This window comes from Phalacrocorax aristotelis, chromosome 1, assembly GCF_949628215.1.
Source record: "Phalacrocorax aristotelis chromosome 1, bGulAri2.1, whole genome shotgun sequence".
NCBI classification, from domain to species: Eukaryota; Metazoa; Chordata; class Aves; order Suliformes; family Phalacrocoracidae; genus Phalacrocorax; species Phalacrocorax aristotelis.
In genome coordinates this window covers 24,601,001-24,608,036 of record NC_134276.1, presented here as the reverse complement: position 1 = coordinate 24,608,036, position 7,036 = coordinate 24,601,001, and the positions used below count along the sequence as shown (strand labels likewise).

Below are 7,036 nucleotides of genomic sequence, written 5' to 3'. Positions count from 1 at the left end.
GGCAGGCAGCGGAGGCGGAGCCGGCGGCGGGCGGGAGCGGAGCGGGGCTGGGCGGCGGCGGTGCGAGCAGCGCCTGAGGTATTCTCGCCTCCCTTCTGCCCTTCCTCCTCGCCCCTTCACAGGGAGCGGTGGGAGGGGACGGAGTGGGGCAGCCGCCCGCTCGCCTCCGCCAGCTGGAGGGGCGAAGCGCGGTAGCCGGGCTCCGTGCAGCTCGCTGATGGGAGACGGTAGCCTTGCCCGCCGTAGGCCTGCGGCCCCCGGGCTCCGCAGTGCCCGCCCCGGTAACGGGAGGGATCGCGCTGCCGCCTCACAGCCGCGTTACTCCTGGCAATGCCTTTGCACGTTGCTCGGGAGGATTAACCTGCAATTTACTGAACACCTGCTTAAAACCACGTCCAGGGTGCGGTTTAACCTTGTCTGAGGCTTGGTATCTCGGGTCTCGTCTTTCTTCCTGGCACCGAGACGCTGGTTCTGCCAGCTATGCTTCTACCGAAGGGCTGTAGTGATGTGCAGGCTCCCTTTTGAAAATCTCTTCTCTAGAGTTTGCCTTGCAGTCGTTTTTGGAGGTCTCAGTCTCAAGAGGTTGAGGTGATGTGGGGCACTCGGTCTCAACGAGCATTTCTGCACTAGCAGTCTCAAGCTGAAATAGCTTTTGAGCTTCTGAATCCATATTGGCCTCTTTTCCTCGAGCGTGAGCTGCAAGGAGCTCAACAGCAACGGCATTTAGGTCAGTGCTCTGCTTCAGTTACATCAAGAAGGCTGTCAGCATGGACCGAGCCAGCCAGGTCCCCGGGGCTGGAGGATGGAATGAGTCAGGAAATTGTTGTAGCAATAGCAAGAAAAATGCCTTCTGTCTTATTGCCTGCCACTGCTTCGCTGGCACCTTGCTCTTGGTTGCATTTTTAAAAAGTGTTTAGCATTGTATGATTTGCATTGTGAAATAATCTGTCGATATGATGGCTCCACTGTAACATCCCTAATCTAGCTTTTTGTTGTAGTTATTCCTTTAATTTGAACAGCAGTAGTTTGAAGATTGAATTAATGTTTGAGGGTATTTTGCTTTATTGGAGGAAGTTGCCTGCCTGACTGGAGAAAGATTGTAAGGAAACTTGGTAATAATTTTGTAAAGAGTGATGTTGGTTTTTTTTTTTAGGTTGATCTTGGGTTATGAGTCATTAGTACTTTTATCGTTGAGAATATATTTTTTTCTGTGTCCTTTCATCAGGAGTGTAAAGCGCTTTTGGGTGTGCTGAGCAGGAGAAGGAACTGACTGGCTTTACAGCCATTGAGACTGGTGTTTATACATACACATCAAAGGCAGTGTATGTATTCCATCTCTTCTTCAGTTGCTCTGTTTGGCTGTTAAAACTAGTCAAATAATGCAGTCCACTGAATAATGTTGCTAAGTTTTTTCATTAGGTAGTTGTATGTATGCAGTGATTTTCCTTGTGGCTTTTTAGGACTCGGAGTATTGTGGGCTTAGCCTTATTACTAGTTACTTATACATGCAAACACTGTATTTTAACTATGAAAATTAATATATGCTCTGTTTATTAATTTCACTAATAAATTTTCAGCTTGTTTGCATTGTAGGTGTAGTTTTTACTTTTCCCAAGGGTGGCTAGTGTTCATTGTTTTGGACTTCCACCAAGCATAAGCTTTGTTTCAAGTGTATACTGCCTAACAGCTGATGTGGTAAAAGGTGTTTGTGTGTGTTTGTGCTCTAGAACGATTAAGTAGATGTTTTTCCTGCTTGTTAGCATCGACTGGCTTTGAAAAAGCTTCTGTATATATTCTAGTTCTCTGATCAGTTAGGATTCATAACTTGATGCTGTTAAGATTTTTAAAGCTACCTAACGTCTCCATTTTCTGTCTTGTCTTCCCCTTTTATGCCTCCCCTCCCCCCAGCTTTTTTGGTAAGTTACGTTATATTTGGGGACAGAGTTTTTAATAGGGTCTGTTGCAATAGGACAAGGGTTAATGGTTTTAAACTAATAGAGGCTAGATTCAGACTAGATGTAAGGAAGAAATTTTTTTTACAATGAGGGTGGTGAAACACTGGAACAGGTTGCCCAGAGAGGTGGTAGATGCCCCATCCCTGGAAATATTCAAGGTCAGGTTGGATGGGGCTCAGAGCAACCTGCTCTAGTTGAAGATGTCCCTGCTCACTGCAGGGGGGTTGGACTAGATGACCTTTAAAGGTCCCTTCCAACCCAAACCGTTCTGTGATTTCAGGTGTTTTCTATATACTGTTAAGTACTACAGTATAATTTACTGGTATTCCTCTTTTTTTTTTTTCCTGACATTCAGGTTGAATAAAGGAAAGCTTGGACCAAAAAAAGAATCCAGACCTGAGTTTTTCCATGTGCTTGAGGAAGAGAGAATGTATGTTGGCAAGGAAAAGAAACTGGGGTTTTTAATCTCACAGTACAATAGAACTTCATTGGCATGAACAAAACAGTCCTAAAGTAATAATTGCTATGTGATGCAAACTCCAGAGTCACCAGGAACTGTTTTGGGTGTTCCAGATATGGTCTGGTAATGACTTTGGGGTCTATTTAGACTGCTATTTGCTAAAACATTGTTTTGTCTGGCATGTTGTGTCAGTTTGACTAGATTTAGTTTAGATTTAACTAACATTGTATGAGCACATGGCTTATTCCTGGTTTTATTAACTTCTGTCTTTACCTTTTTAAACTTTTTTCTTAACATAGGAAGAGTAGAAGGCTTTTCTGATACAATTTTTGAAGTTGCTTTGGTTCAGGCAAGTGAACACACGTATGTGATTTAACTTTCTGAATCAGGATATCCCCTTGTTGAGTCTGTTTTCAAGCATAATTTGCCAACTTTGTGATTAAATTGACAGTAAAAACTTTAAAACAGTTTAAGTATTAATTTTAATTTGTTATAACATTTCTAAAAGGTGTATCTGGAATGGGCACTTCCCACGACTGAAGCCTCTTGGCATGTACATTGAGCATGTAATGTAACAGGAAAAACACTCTCTTATTTTTCTGTTAGCATGTTCAGATACAGAGGAGAAAAATTCGTCATGTAGAGGCCCCCCCACCCCCCAAGGTGAACTGTAAAATGAGTGTTGTTCAAGGCTTGATATATATGTTGTTTTCAAAGATTAACATATCTGTACCAGGAATCGTTAACTGGAAAATAATTACAAATGTTGGGGAAATAATATTCAGGGCATATATTTAGAAGATTGTACTCAGGATGAGAACATATGCTATTCATGTGTGTCTTCTAAAAATATTTTCACATGCAAATTACACAGCCGTTGGCTGCTTACTTATAACCAGATTGTCACTGCGTGATGGTCCCTGAGAAACTGAATATCGAGTGGGAGGTACCAACCGAAAACTTGTACTCTCAAGGTTTTGTTTCTCAGATTTTATGTTTACTTGGCATTCCTCCTTCTTTTTCCAAAAACTAATAAAAGAACATTAAAATTTAAACTCGCAAAGTGCCATTCTTGGAAATGTAAGACGACAACAGTAACTGATTAATTAATGTATACCTCTTTTTCTGTTTAATGCTTAAATATGTTACTAATGTTCTGTTGTTGAATATATACCACAAGAAAGCTTACAGTCACAATAATCTCAATTTTGATAATTTTGTGTATATGAAGTCAAGATTACTGTGATTGTAAACTTGCTTGCATTTCAGAACTAATTTTAAGTATACAAACTACTAACATTACTGATTTTAATGTGTACATACAGTATCCTTCAGCTGTTGCATCATAGTGTTTCAGCCAGAGGGAGATCTTTTTTGAGACAGAGGATATAAAATCAGTAGCTAAAACATGAGGCCAGGTTCTTTTTTTGTCAACTGCTACCTGTTTAAATCTTTCTTTTCTTGAGTAAAAACCTCTTACAAGCTTTTTTTATTACTTCCCCCTGCCTCATACTTTTCAAAATAAATGCTACAGTGTTCCCTTATTATGGTGTCAGTAGCCTTGCCAGAGCAGGATAAATCTATTCTCTGCTCTGAGTAAAAGGTAGACTTTTTTTTTTTAGCTTGGGTCTTAAAAGTGGCTCCCGTTTTGTCATCCTCAACAGGCGCACCATCTTTGCTCTGTAGCAAAGCGAGAAACTGAACGCTTGAGGCCTGACGCAGTGTTCTCAGAAATCATTGCAAAGTTTTCCATTTGGGAGTTGCAGCTGGCCTTCAAAATACTTTTTCTTAATTTTCATTGTATTCTTTTGAGTTATTTTACCTCCCTGTCCTACAGCCTGTAGGCTTCTGACTCCATTCTAGTAGGGAACAATAGCCAAAACTTAGTAGCTTTGGGGTTTTCAGAAATGAATTGTTTTCAGGAATATTTCTAGCGGGAAAGTATTGATGATGAAATGTAGCTTCAGAAACCCAAGTAAAGATGGGTGATGTTTGGTATAATCACAGTCGCTGTGTTGTGCGCTTCTGTCCTTTGGATTCTTCCAGTAGTTAGGTTACATTCTGTGGCATCATGGCATTGCATTGCTACTCGTAGTGCAAGTCAGCATAAATAGAAAATACCTTTTAATGTTGATGAAATAAATTGAATGGAACCCCACATGAGATAATATACCAACAGTCAAACAAAATTCATGTCTCTGCAAGGGCAAAGATCTTGGCTAGCTTGGTTATGACGGTAACGACTTTAAAAACTGATGTGGAAGTTTGGAGACTTATTAGTTAAATGACATACAATATAAAAAGGATTAGAGCAAGCAAAGTGTTTTTGAAATTAAGTGAACCAATCATGGATAGTATTTGATGCTCAGATATGATATGTTGGTTTCTGGTCTCATACTATTATTTTTTTTTAATTGGTGTTGCTCTTTAAAGGCAAGTTATATTTGACTCTCCTTTTTCTTTGGCTTTTATACTAACTTTCTGTTCTTCTGCATGGAGGTCCAAGATTTCTAAGGATTTTTTTTTTTCTTAGTTGTGATTATAGTTTTAAGTGATTGAGTTACAGCAGAATTCAAAGACATTTTATCAGTAAGGTGGTTCATTAGGTTTTATTTTCAGCAATAGCAGCTAAAGGCAGCATTTTATAGGACTTAGGAAAATTGGGATGACATAAAATGTGCTGTTTCTCTTTTGTGTGTATTTGTAAAAGGGAAATCAACTCCAAATTATGTCTATGCAAGTATACAATATTTGATGTAACACATGACTCTTTAAAAAAAGGATCTAATTGTTTCATTCTGTTTTCAAAGTAACTTTGAAGGCTGGCTGTTCTGTTTTCCTGAAAATAGGCAGTAATCAAGCATATTAATTAAAGTTGAACCCTTGTGACTCTTGGAAAAAGTTTCTAAATATCTTGCCTGCAGAACTTGGTTCAGAAGTTAGTGGAACACAGAGTATTGAGTAACTCATTCACTGTCCAATAAATTAACCGGTTCTTGTTACGCTCTATAACATGCCTTAAGACATTTTTCATGTATTCCAGTTTCTGGTACTTTCACAAGGAAGGACTCTCTTCAAGTAAACTGATTCTGTGTTGGTAAGATGGCAATCCATACTGAGGAAGAAAGAGCAATGATGTATTTCGTGAAAAGTTTGAAAGTGACAGATTATCCATTCTTATCCAGTTAAATTTATACTGACATATTGTTACACATCCATTAGAGAGTTTTCCATCCAGCACTTAACAGGTACTTGAGCTAAATTTTGTCACAATTTTCTTGCGATCCTTTTCTTATTTAGCCTTGGATTTTTCTGCCTTCTACAATCCTGTTTAGGAAAACACCCTGTGTAAGGGTGCTAGCATTGTTACAGCCGCTGGCACGGTACATGAGCAGAGGCTCCAGTTGCTGGCATCTCTTTCTAATAAGAAAGATTTATGCTTGTTCTGAAGAGTTTAAAAATACCTGTCGTCTCTTGTCTTTCTCGAATTGCCAACATTGCATATTGGCAAGCATGCCAATATTGCATGCTTCCCTGATTTTTCATAGAATTGTGTGAGTCTAGATAGTTTGTTAAACTTGGTGGGACTAATTCTGTGTGAACTTAAAGCCTTTGGAAAATCTTTCCTGTTTTTGAATTATCCTTTGGTGGTTTTTTAATGTCTGAAAATGTAGTATCAAGTTTGATGTTAATGTGTATTTGTGAAACAACTAGTCAATCTGATGGTATGAATTAATTCCTTAGGCAGGGTTAATCAAAGACAATTATTCATCTTTATGAAGTGTAGGTCATAGATATTTTTACATGTCAATTTTTATTTTGTGGTGGTACTGGAAGGTCACATCATGATTGAATTTTGTTATGCTGGTTGCTGTAAGAATACATGTGGTTCTTCACCCTCAGAGAGCCAACATTTTGGGCCTGGAGACCGTTATCCTTCTCTAAATAAATAAATACATAAATAAATGCTTGGGTTTTTTAAAATCCCCAAACTGTTTGTAGAGCACTTTTTCTATAATTCTTAGGTCCTGTGTTGGCAGGGCATGTAGGGAGTGGTGGAGGGATTATGGTGGTGACAAAGAAACTATTACTTTTTTTTCCCTGGAGCTGAAAATATTAATAGTTCAACTTCTAGCTGAAACCATATATTACTACCTTCTTTTTTGCTGATGTAAATTTATCATCCCTCTCACTCTCATGTGTTGCAACCTAATGGCCTGTTCAATGCATCTAACTGTATGTCCTCTTCCCTGTCAATCTCTCAACCTTTCTTTATACTTTAAAATTAAAGATAACATGTTCAAAAGCTGTGATAATGTTCAGTAATTGTTCTACATAAAGCATAATTTCTACTTTTGCCTTTAGAACAGAAGGGAATGGCTGTAATTGTCCTTTTCAGTCTGATAGTGCTTTTTTCCTTATATCAGAAATGTTAGTAACTAGCCATACCGGTAATATTCATATAACCTGTAGTGTGTTAATGCAGAAGTTTTTGAGATGTGCTGATGCCATGTCATTTGTATATAGACATCATTCTGTATACAATACAGTATAATTGACACTCAAAAGTAATTTTTCTTCATTTTTCTTCATAGTTGTCAGGAAAGTAGTTTTGCACCTT

At 38.7% G+C, this 7,036-nt stretch overlaps 1 long non-coding RNA gene across 1 annotated transcript; it reads left to right on the top strand.

The window, feature by feature from the left end:
- Position 1: 1 nt before the first annotated feature.
- Positions 2-3,470, top strand: LOC142053252 (uncharacterized). Its single transcript, XR_012659149.1, has 3 exons — positions 2-78; positions 1,226-1,322; positions 2,311-3,470. It is a non-coding gene; the product is annotated as an uncharacterized LOC142053252 (long non-coding RNA).
- Positions 3,471-7,036: the final 3,566 nt, after the last annotated feature.